At 40.5% G+C, this 12999-nt stretch overlaps 1 protein-coding gene and 2 non-coding genes across 8 annotated transcripts in view; all 3 read right to left on the minus strand.

The window, feature by feature from the left end:
• Samd12 (sterile alpha motif domain containing 12) overlaps positions 1-12999 on the minus strand; it is a 503423-nt gene that overhangs the window by 213038 nt on the left and 277386 nt on the right. The window lies entirely within an intron of this gene.
• Gm23200 lies at positions 917-1048 on the minus strand. Its single transcript, XR_003951689.1, has one exon. It is a non-coding gene; the product is annotated as a small nucleolar RNA SNORA17 (small nucleolar RNA).
• Mir28c (microRNA 28c) lies at positions 2055-2129 on the minus strand. Its single transcript, NR_039538.1, has one exon. It is a non-coding gene; the product is annotated as a microRNA 28c (primary transcript).

The following is a 12999-nucleotide window of genomic DNA, read 5'->3' on the forward strand; positions in this document are numbered from 1 at the left end:
CTTTGAATCTGTAAGACCTGCCCATTTACATGCTCCAGCAGTTCATCTATGATTTTGGGGTAGATGTTTGGGTGGGTCAATCAAATCCCAATATCTGGTCCTGAGAGGCATCTAAGCTGGTCACCATACCAGCTTTCCTGCACACACACCATCAGAACCAGCTCTCCTGCCCTGCTCTGGCTGGCCCATCCCGTGCTGCAGTCAGAAAGGGGCAGAGCCAGCTCTCCCACTCTCATGCCCTCAGGGCTGGCTCATCCACAAGCCCTAGCAACCCTGGTGGGTTCTACCCTGATGCCCAGTTGAAGTGCAGGGCCCCATTCTCCACAGTGTTGAAGCAAGTGAAGGACATGGCCAGTTCTCCCACTTACATCACCCCAGGGCCAAGTCTCTCTCCTGCCACAGCTGGGAAGGAAAAGGGATATCTCTCCATTTTCTGCAACACCACATAGCAGACAAGAAGCAGGAATAGCTCTCTCATGCTCGCACATTTGTGGTCAGCTCATCAGTAACCCCCACATCCAGGGCAAGCTCTATCATGCTGCCCAAGTGAGGTGCAGGTCTTCCAAGTGTTGCAGCAGGTGAGGGGCAGGGCCAGCTCTCCTGCTCTGATGACGTTGGGGCCAGCTTTCCTGCCTGCCATAAGTGGCAAGGGGTGGGACAGGGAGGGGGTAGGCATTCTCCTTTGTCCATGTCAATGCATGGGACCTAAATGTCAGGGATGGTCATCTCAGGCGAGTTCCTTCATCAGACTTCATGGTGCTGGACTTGCAGTTGTCTTAGGCTTATTCCACAACTGGGCTGTCCATGTGGCCCCATGCAGGGGTCTTAGGCTGGCTCCCCACCCTTAGAGCCGGTCCAGGTCTGGATGTCAATGCAGGACTGGTGATAGTCTCAGGCTAGATTCTGTTTTTCAGTTAGCATTTGGCTTCTAATCATTCAGATGTCCACAGGTTAGAACACTGAGCTTAGACATAGCCTCCCTCTTCTCTGACACCTACTGACACACATGTCACACAGCAGCCATGCCTGCAAGGCCTCTCAGGGCAGGGAAATATATTTGTTAAGGAAAAAGAACTACTTCTTTTAAGAACATGGATGAAGATGGTTGCTTAAAAAATCTGGGTTTTCTACACTTTGCTCTTGTTCAATTAATTATTTTAGCTATACACATTTATGGACTATTTTGTAATAATTCAACATATGTTTACAGTTTCTAATAAAGAAATCCAGGTAGAAAACATTTCTGTCTCCTTAAATATTTGAAAAAAATCTGACAGACATGTACTTGCACATATTCATGGAATATGTTATAATCTTCAATTCATGTGAGTGAAAGATCCTGATTAAACCAAGGTTATTAGCATTTCTATTTCCTAATCATGGTATATCTGAGCTCCTTTCTTATGGTTCTCTGTACACGATATAGTGGGTTTCTCCGAATTATAGTCACTGCATTGAGCTGTAGAATACCAGATTACCAGAGTAATCTGCTCTTGCTCCTAAGTCGGCTTGGCTGTCCATTATCAAGCATTTCTTTATCAAGTATCTCTTTCTTCATTCCTAGCTCTCAGGGGTCACAATTATACATTCAGGTTGATTTAAATTATCTCACCTCTCTTTTTACAAACCTAAGCAATGGCCCAGTGTCTATCTCAAACCCTTTCCGCAGCTTGGGGAGCTGTGCTCACACAGTGGCCCCACTCTGCTGTTTCAGTAGCCAGGGCAGGCACAGTTTGATGGACTGGCATGTCACTGGTTCTGCTCTTGCTTTTTCTGATAGGTCCCTGAGGGTGATTCTGAGTCATTGGACTCGGGTCCTTGCAGCCCTGGTGGGGGAGATTTCTCCCTATTTCCTTCCCAGATCGTCCCCATAGAGAGGCCATCTCTGCAGGATAAGTGGAAAGCCCCCGCTCCCTTTCTAGGCTCCTCCAAGGTACATTTTCACGTATCTTATTTCATTTGGGTGTTGGTATGAATAGCAGCTAGACATAGATGAAATGGTGTTTCCCAATAAAAGAATGAACTAGCCAGGAGGCATGACCGGTATTTAATTTGCTGCTTGTGTTCAATAGACTGTGAGCTCCTCAAGGGTAGGGATCATATCTCATTTGTCTTTGTAACTGCAGTGACTAACACATACTCATTTGTTCATTCATTAATTCAACAAATATTTACTGAGGGCTGGAGGAGACAAGAAAAGTACAGGGTGCAGCAAAGACTTAGATATTTCATTTGTCCCACGGGCTGGAGCACCATGGAATAGTTTTCTAATACATTGGAAGAAACACGAATACACACTCATAAATACATAGTACAAAAGCTGAGTTCGCATACTCATAAAGCCATCAGTGGCAAAGGTGAATAGGACCTGCTTCTATAGATAAGGAAACCAGTTCTCACAGCTGAGCAGTCCCGGGCCTGGCGCTCTCTTGATCCTAAGCAAGGTGGCCTATTGAAGATAATGCACTCGATGGAGGAGCTGCCCTTGCTTTCACTCATGTCTCTGGCCCTCATTACTTATTTTTAATCACATGCAGGTATCTCTCAACCATCACAGGGGATTGGTTTTCAGGACTCCTCATGGATACCAAAATCCACAGATGTCAAAGTATCTCATTAAAAATTGGTATACTATTTGCATATAAGCTGCATACATCTGTCCATGTATTTAAAACTATCTTTCGATTTCTTATAATACCCAATGTATGTAAATATTATGCAAATAGAGGTTATTCGGTTCTGTTTAGGAATACAAAAAAAAAGTCTGTACATGTTTAGCAAATGTACAGTGGTTTTTCTGAACACTTTCAATTGGCAGTTAGTTAAATTTATAGATGCTGTGAAGTGGTAGCTATGTGACTTTAGCTAGTTATTTACATATTTAATATTTAATTACCAAAGAATTATATAATTCAATGGTCTCTATATAACTGCTTTTATAGAACCATGGAAACAAACTTCATTAGGAGTAAACAAAACTGGGCCTAAAATAAGTTTCAGAAGAGAGGAATCTAGAAACAGCCTCTTGTTGCAGTTCTTGAGTCTATATTCATAGCTCAAAGCATTTATTTAGCTTATGCACTTATGGGTTAGGTATTTGGTGAAGGGCTAGGTTGGATGGTTCATCTGAAGATCTACTTCATTTATGTGTCTGGAGGTTAGTGCTCCTTGACTTTTCTGTCTTTTCTCACATGGTGCCTCTCTCTGGGGCCTTATAGCAATATAGAAACTCAAACTCACTGCAAATTTTCCAATGACTTAGAAACTTAGCATTTGTGTTATTTCTGGGCTTAGTCCCAGACATTGGGCCATTTATCACACCCATCATATATTACAAATTATATCAGTCAGTAAGCATTCCCAGATGCTAGGTTTTCAGACCCTACCTCTCAATGGGAGGAATATTAGAAAATTGGCATTCAACTATGATGTGCTGTAGTCAATTAAGCCAAGCAGCTTCCATATACCAACTTCTGCACTATGATTCATGTGATAACAGTTGTGTTATCATAATGTGCCATAAACTGGGTGGCTTATGCAGTAAACATAATTTTCTTTTATTTTAGAAGTTCAAAGTCCACGATTGGGGTTTCCATCTGGGTTCTGGTTAGGACTCTCTTTGGAACTACAGTCAGTAGAACACAGTAGAAAGAGTACAAAGAACCTCTTTGGGTCCCTGCTACATGGTATTAATCTTATTTATCCTGAGAATTAGGGCCAGTCTCAGGGTGTTATTAATGATATCAATTAGTGAAGATTCTGACATGCAGCATATAAATAGTGCAACTCTGAAAATATTTAAACTTTAAGACAAAGAGTAGAAATTCATAATTACAAAAGTTAAAATCTTCTAAACTTTATACCTTGGCAACTAATACAGGTCAATTGTGTGCTGGTATCTAATTTATCCTGGAAGCACAAACCCAAACTCCTACAAAGGTGTTGGAAGAAAATACATATGTATATTTGAGAATATTTTGTCCTCCACTGAAAATGAAAATCTAAAGAGTGTTTCATCATGTTTGACAAGAAACTTTTATTGAAAATATACCAACAGTACATGAGGCGGCTTCTTCTTTAACACTATCATGACCGACAAGGGGAAACAGAATGTCTCTTATTTTAAAAATTTCTTTCTCCCATACATATTCTGGTCAAATCACAGCTAGATGAGAAATGTAGTGGTTTTCATTTCCTGTTGAATTTGACAGAGACCTAGGAATATAAGATGATGATGGATGCATAGACTTAACACCTCAGTGGAAAGAAAAGCCCAGGCCATAAACTAAATAAGAAATCATGGATATGAAAAGCCTCAAATCTATAGTAGTAGTTGTTCTCAAACTCAAGAGACAGAACCACTTCCCAACTCAGGAGAACTAAAAAATAGTTTAAAACTCTATAATTTGGGTTGCTATGATAGATAAGTTTAAAGTAGGTGGTCCATGAAATAGTGTTCATACTCTACTACATGGGAAGTATTTGGTTTGGGTCAACATTCTATAGATGTTACAGGCTTGTTCTCTTAGTATGTGGTTGACCGTTTGGGAGGTAGGGAATAGGTAGATATATAATGGGTTGGGCCCATGGTCACTGGCAGTATGCACCCAGAGGGGATCCTGGCTCAATTCTCTTTCTATGATATTTAGCTTGTGATGTGACCAGTTGTTTTGATGCACTGATCTGATGCTGCTGCCATCATTACAACGTAGCCATTGGGTCATCTGATCTTTCATTTGAACCTCCCATGTAAGCTTAATAGCCCATTTCTTTTTAAAGGTTAGCTACTTCAGGTGTTCTATCATGATTAGCCCAAAGCAGGCCAATAAAAACATGCTTTTCAGAAAGAGAGCCAAATTGAGCACAGACAGTAAGTATGCTGCCTGCCTTTCTAAACAAGTATTGATTAGGGTTATAATAGAATCAAGAGAAGTCTGTGTATGGTAGACTCCATTTCCCTGACTTAGCATGGAAAAGTGCTAAGTGCAGAAATGAACTTTCTACTCCCAATGTTGCATGAAGTAGCTAAGTGAGGTTATACACTCACTCATTTTTCTCTGTTAAAATCTGTTTACTCTTCTGTATGATAAGGAGGGTTGACTTGAGACTCAACAATGGATAGAGAAATTCCTTGCATCTTGTGTCAGAGTCAGACCCACTCATTACTCAGAGCACAAATTTTCCCACTAAATTCTGGTCTCACAATCTTCAGCAACTTAGCTACTTACAAAAGAAGGTAGTCAGCAAATGGACCACTTCCTGGCCACTTTTCTCGCTGCCTATGCAGCTGTATTATGAAAATGGTTATAAAATGTACTTCTGGAGAAGGGGAAAGAGTTTCAGGGCAGGAGGTGTCCAGAAATAGCAGCATGGACTCAAAAGGGTAAGAATGTCAAACTGTCTCTAGCCAGTCTCAGGCCTGTCCTGGTTACCATGGTGATAGACACCATGTGTAATTGCCTCTAGGGGGTTTGGCAGGAGGGACAGGACTGGGATTAGAATAAGCAATATTGTGGGTGTACACCTGCATGAACTCTGGAAGGCCTCTTTAAATTTTATGACAAGCACTTCTACTGATTCATCTAAGACCCAGCCTTAAAAAGTATTAGAACAATGGAACAGCAACACTGCTGTGAATTTATTTCTTCACTGGAGACTCCTTGGCTGTCTAAGAGTGGTTTGTGTAGGAGGGGAAATGTGGACAGAATAAGCTAGTCTTTGACTTACTAAGGAGCATTTGCTATAAAGGACAACAGCTCTAGATCTTCTTTGATTAGTTATGCAACTTTGGTCAACTCGAGGTCTCGGCTTTTTAATCTGTAAGCAGGAATAAGAAACTCTTTGGAGGGATGTTGTAAAGTTGGGAACGTACATGCATCTGCCACCTGACACACAGGACAGTAAGTGGCCATTACAAGGAAATTCCTTCTTTTTGAACACTATTCTCTATCTTATGACTGCTAGGAAATGAAGGAAACATTGAACACAAACATTAAAGCCCCAAATGGGTGTGGAAATCCATGTCCCTGTGCAGAGGAAGCCTGGCGAGTCTTTACTGCATTGTTGACTTTGTGACTCACAGCTCCATTATTCCATCTCATCCCATCCTGCTCAGGTTGGACATTATGGGAGAAGGCTGAAAGTACAATACTGGGATCTCCCAGTGTTGCCAAAGTTCCTGGAAAATGGAATAATAAACACTGGATGACTTAGGTGAGAACTATGGCTACTATTTACTGGCGTGACTAGGCTATGCATGGCCTAGTGTTGGGTATTTTATTAGCACTGTCGGAGGCAGTCTTAACCCCAAGAGAGTTAGTTGTTACTAGTCTCACCTTATAGGTGAGGCCAAGGTTACTAGATTGTAGAAAGGGAAAACATTTTGGACTTTTATGTGACTTGTTCATCTTTATTTACTGCTGGTCATTCAGCACTTTTCCTCTCCTCAGGGAATTTCACAAGAACAAATGAATAATCAGTTTACTAATATGAGACCCAAAATAACATAACATAACATCATGTTTCACAGCCAAATATGACAGTAAACTCTTTGGGACTACCAGCTTTGTTTTGTTCTTTCTTGTATCACTGTTGTTAAGTACAACGACTGAGCTTTAGTATTTCATTCATTATGTATTAGGTGTATAATTAAATCAAGTGTTAAGTTTCCAGGCATATCCACAGAGATATTTGGTGAAAATCCAAAGATCAGAAACATGTCAAGGATATGATGGAGCAGAACCTAGAACAAAACCTGGGTTTAAATGGAAAGGTCAAAGAAAACAAAGTTAAGAAGAAGAAGAAGAAGAAGAAGAAGAAGAAGAAGAAGAAGAAGAAGAAGAAGAAGAAGAAGAAGAAGAAGAAGAAGAAGACCAAACAAACATAGGAGGCAAGAGGCGGCCTGTGCATCAGTAATGAGACACCGAGGATTATCTGCCCAACCAGTTAGCTAGGCAAGGTGTCAAAGCATGCGGTTCAAGACCCATTATCAGGAAATTGGTAAACAGGGGCCCTAAAAACTAGGTAAATGGAAAACAGAGTTGGCTGGTCTAGACATTCAAAAAGGAGTCAAAAAAAGAAACCTAGCTCACAGGAGGCACAACATTTCAGCAAGCGTAGAGGATATGCAAGTAAAACTTTTGGCATTAGAGAACCACAAAAAAGGAAGGCAACTCCACCAAGAAAAATGTGGATGGGAAGTACCAAGAAAGGTGCTTGGAGCAGCACATGCTGGGACTAATTACCATCTCTGCTTGTTTTTTTCATGCACCACAGCAGTCTCTTTACTCTCAGGAGGCCCTGATACAGCTGTATATGCTATCAAATGAACTCAAGGAAATCCTACTTACTGAGGCAGATATGAGACTCAAAGAGGCATGTAGTCTCTTCAGTGAAATTTTCTGATTATATATACCAATGGGTTACAAATATATTATTTTAATACATTTTATACAATTAATAATGTATATATAAAATTAGGTGCTTTCAATTTGGAATAAAGAGTTAAGTCTAAGGATGGAAGGATGTAAAGATTCTTATATTTTAAGGATGTTAGTTCTGTCTTTCTCTTTTCCATCCCACTGTTCCTACAGGACAATAAAGTTACTACAGTTGGTTTTGGTTGCTAGTAAATGAACTAACATCTTTGACAAAATGATCAGAACAGCGGTGTACAGTGGCATCTGATTCCACCCAAAGGACCGAACAGAGGTAAACATTGTTTCACACAGTAGAATAGTATAAAATCTCAAAGTTGTACGAGATTCTCAAAGGCACTGTGAGGAGGACTTCTTGGATGTGACAAGCCCCTGAGGAACACCCAAAGACTTGATAATTTCCCAGGTTGACTCACAGGTTTCTGCAAAGTTTTAAACTCATAGATAAGACTTATTCCAACAAGACAAAACAAAATTAAATCAGAAAGTAGAAAAACACATGGTGTGGCATCTGGACAAGATGAGGCGCCAGTCTTCAAGAGTCTTTTGCCAGGAGAATCAAGCAGAATGATTCCAACAGTGATTTGTGATAATGCATAAGAAATGTCTTCTAGACATGTTCATTAGAAACTGAATAGCCAAAGACTGTGTTTGGGGCTAGTATTACTGTCTACTTGGGATGATCCAACAACATTCAGCCTCCTGGAAGGAAAGCAGGAATTTAGCATGGGAGACATTTCCATGTCTAAGCTGTTTTAGCATCATGAGCACTTGGCTAGAGAGTAATGGGACCTCTCCTGCAACCCAAGTTCCCATATACCAGAGAGGACTAGCCTGGCAAACCAATCAACCAACCAAGCACCACCCACCCACCCATCTACCCAACCACTCACCCAACCAACCAACCAACCATCCAACCAACCAACCAAAAACAGTCTATGGAAGTATCCTAGTCTGCACTGGTAGCTTTTCCTGCTTGATATTCTAATAGAAAATAGTGGGGGCTAGGTGAGAAAACCCTGGATGGTATTTCCACTTTTAAGGGCATTAATATACAATAGAATACTAAAGGCTTGGAGAAATTCAGTAGCATAAAAGACTATTAGTTTTCAAACAATCAATATTTTACCAACCTCTTTTCCCGTGGTCATTTAGTTAAAAAACAAACAAACAAACAAACAAACAAACAAAAAACAAACCAAAAAAAATCCAACAACCAAAAACAAAACAAAAAAACCTTACTGCAGTCTTTGACAAATCCCAGGCATGATATATGTACTTCTATTACTTCTATGTCCTTAGCCTTTGTCTTTCATTAAACATGCTAATAATAACAGCCAGAACATAGGTAGCTCTCCCTGTGTGTAAAGGGCTTTTTATACAACTCATTGACTCAAACAAAAGGTTGGTGTGGGCAACTTGTAAGTAAGGCTAAGCAGCGCAGCAAGGAAGTCAAGGGAGCAGGTCCTGTCTTTGCGTGGCTGACTCCCTCCTTTTCTGCCTCTGCCAGTCAGCAGATATATGACAAGTTTTTAAACTCTGATGTGCCTCCGTTTCTCTACCTGTAAAAGAATGGGAACAGTATGCATAGTACTGGCTACAAATATACTTAGTCAGTTTTAAAAAGTGAATAGAAAGGATTAGCGAGATGGCTCAGTGGATAAAGCCCTTGCAATTAAAATATGATAGCGGAGATTGGATCCCTAGCACCTACATCAACCCAGGGGTTTGTGCTAGCCTTCTCGCCATGGGAGAAGAAGAGCCTGAACATCCCTTCAACAAGCTGGCTAGATAAGACTAGCTGAATCAGTGAGCTCTGGGCTAGGTAAGAGATAGTGCCTCAAAAAATGATTGACACATCTTCCTCTGGCCTTCACTCACACACACACACACACACACACACACACACACACACACACAGAGTGGATCAAATTCTTTTTAGCTTAAGTCAAGTGTACATGATACATTATTCCATGCCATCAATCACGGGAAAGCATACAAAGCAAGCCATTATGACTTCACAGACTATGGATGGACTGCTCAGAGGAGGGTGGCCCTGAGGAATGCCAGATAGAATTGGCAGCAGGTCTAAGGAAGATCGGGCACCCAAAGCCAGTAAAAACCAGGGACCAACTCCAGGATGTAAACAGGCTGTCACAGGCCAAGAGGCACCATTAATTTCCTGGGCATCTAGGCCTGAGGCCAAGAACAGAAGTGATCTGCTTTAGACTGTAAACAGAGCAAGACTCTAAACAGCCTTCATTCAGTTAAACCTGGAAATTTTATCCATATGCTTGAAGAAAGGCACCTCACAAGAAAATCCCCTATGAATCAAGTCGCACACAGATTTACATGGTGGAAAAAAAGAACAAGGAAAGATGCCAAATTGAAAAACGACAAGCTGCCACCAGGAAAAAGTCAATTTTTAATATGCATTGGTACTTTGGCTTTATACCTTCTCAAGCTGAAGAATATGCTAGAAAACTGAACAATTCTTCATTAAGATATATATGAAGAGCCAGCAGTGTCATCTTGGAAGAGAAGGACAATGGTCTGTTTTGTAGTGTGTGCAATGGGGGAGGGGTGAAAATTGGGAGAGAGCCTTTGGGGCACAGGGCATGATAAAAGCTCCTGGAATAAAAGCGTTTCAAAAGGGCTTGGCAGAGAACTTAGTTTGCTGTCTCTTGATACATCCCTAGAATTTTCATGGATTTAACCATTGTTAGGTGTTTCCTTACAGCCATTTTTCCTAGGTTCCATCTGCCTTGTGGAATTAGAATCTAGAACATTCCACATATTGTCATAATGCTTGCCTTTGCATTTCTAACTAATAGTGCACCAAAAGTATTGTCCACAGCACACACTCAGCAACTGTGATAGAAGGAGAAGGGCCTTTCTTCAGAATTCTACTTTAAGTGGCCAATGCTTGTTCCATATCTAGCAGCATTGGATGTGTAAATATCTATCCTGTGTCCTTTACATATATAGCATTTTGTAGCAATAGCCCTTACTGTTGAAGGGCCCTTGGTTTTTTTTTTCTGAGTATGCTTTCAGGACTTCAACATATATCAACTTTTCCACTATAGAGTCACTATAAGGTAGTGACTATTTGTTCTGTATTTTCCAGGCATATCGAAAGGAAACTTCCCAAGGTTGCTCAGTGAGGAAACTTTTGGAATAGCATTTGAAATTTGAAATGTATATAAAGAAAATATCTAATAATAAAAAGAAAAGAAAGGAAAAGAAAAAAAAGGCAACCGAGTCTCAGGATAAATTAGAACTGTGAACTGGAAAATCAGAAAGATTTTCTGATCTTTCAGTTGAAAGAGCTTCTTCTCCAGCTGTTTTAGTTATGATATTTACCATGTGATATTGTGGCTGTCATACCTTACCCTTTCACCAGTATATGACATTGCTAACTTGTGTAGGGGAATTTTCCTTCTTCTATCATTCATAGAATCAACAGAACAGGCTGAGGAAGCCAAGACAACACAGCTCAAATACCACATCAGTGAAGACAAAGGTTATGTGGCTAGAGAGAACTACAGTTATGGTCTTCTTTATCTAATACATTTCGTACTGTGTGACTTTGACTATTTTATTTCAGATTCTTGGATTCTTCATTTCTTGTCTATTAAAAGGGAATTACAGAAGAAGCCACTTCACAATATATGATGTGAAAAGAAAATGATTTAAAAGTCTGAAGTGCATATATTCAAGTGCCTACCACAGAGCCTAATTAAGATCAAGGTGCACTTAAAGACTGGTTTGACAACCATAACAGCAGGATTTACTTCACCTTAGTAAGTACTTGACAAATGTATACAATGTGCACAAACACATATTTCTCTATTTGAGGATTCAATATGGTAAGCACTAGCCAGAAAGGCTAATCATTATTTTGGCTACTTCAAAACAGATCTTCTAGGATGTCAGTCTCATTAAATATGAGAAGGTTGGTGTTTGGCCACTGGATGTAGATGACTAGCAGGAGTGGTACTCACATTAGTTGTATTGACATCAATGTGAATTCCAGTATTCTGGAATTGGGATAGGAATGGCCAGGGCATATTTGGAAGTAGAAAATTAGGAAACTAAAAGAACACAGGACAGGGTTCTGTTGGGTCTAGCTATACCTATGAAATGTTGAAGAGAGTGTAAACTATTAGCTTCTCTGTGAATGAAAGGAGAAGCAAGAAATCAAGTCTGAAGAATTAAGGCATAAAGCTCTTGCCTACCAGACATGAGGGGTCGGGTATAATTCCTAGTACTGAAAAAACAAATAAATGTTAAACAAACAAATAAACAAATAAAAGTAAGAAGGAAGTAGCTAGAGGACAAACCATCAGAAAGAAAGACATCAGACGGTTGGTCATTGCTATTGTAATACTGAGATGGACAGAGCCTGGTGCCTCTTGTTCTTAGGGACATGTTATACTACAAAGCAGCACCCCTAGGCTTCGTCAGATTCTTTCTGATTTCTCAGTTCACAGTTCTAATTTATCCTGAGACTCAGTTGCCTCATTTTTTTTCTTTTCTTTTCTTTTTATTATTAGATATTTTCTTTCAAATTTCAAATGCTATCCCGAAAGTTCCCTATACCCTCCCCCCGCCCTGCTCCCCTACTCACCCATTCCTGCTTCTTGGCCCTGGCATTCCCCTGTACTGGGGCATATAAAGTTTGCAATACCAAGGGGCCTCTCTTCCCACTGATGGCCTACTAGGCCATCTTCTGCTACATATGCAGCTAGAGACACGAGCTCTTGGGGAGAGGGGTACTGGTTAGTTCATATTGTTGTTCTACCTATAGGGTTGCAGACCCTTTCAGCTCCTTGAGTGCTTTCTCTAGCTTCTCCATTGGGGGTCCTGTGTTCCATCTTATAGATGACTGTGAGCTTCTACTTCTATATTTGCCAGACACTGGTATAGCCTCATATGAGACAGTTATACCAGGGTCCCTTCATCGAAATCTTGCTGGCATATGCAATAGTGTCTGGGTTTGGTGACTGATTATGGGATGGATCCCCGGGTATGGCAGTCTCTGGATAGTCCATCCTTTTGTCTTAGCTCCAAACTTTGTCTCTGTAACTCCTTTCATGGATATTTTGTTGTTCCCTATTCTAAGGAGGAATGAAGTATCCACCCATTGGCCTTCCCTCTTGTTGATTTTCTTGTTTTGCACATTGTAACTTGGGTGTTCTGTTTTTTATGTTCCACTTACCAGTGAGTGCATATCTAATGTCTTCTTTTGTGATTGGGTTACCTCACTAAGGATGATATCCTCCAAATACATCCATTTGTCCAAGAATTTCATAAATTCATTGTTTTTGATAGCTGAGTAGTACTCCATTGTGTAAATGTACCACATTTTCTGCCACTGTGGAAGTCAGTCTGGAGGTTCCTCAGAAAATTGGACATAATACTACCAGAAGATCCAGCAATACCTCTCCTGGGCATATACCCAGAAGAAGTTCGAACTGGTAATAAGAATACATGCTCCACTATGTTCATAGCAGCCTTATTTATAATAGCCAGTGTTTGGAGGCTAATTATGGGATGGATC

The sequence above is a fragment of the Mus musculus genome, chromosome 15, assembly GCF_000001635.26.
Source record: "Mus musculus strain C57BL/6J chromosome 15, GRCm38.p6 C57BL/6J".
Classification (NCBI taxonomy): domain Eukaryota; kingdom Metazoa; phylum Chordata; class Mammalia; order Rodentia; family Muridae; genus Mus; species Mus musculus.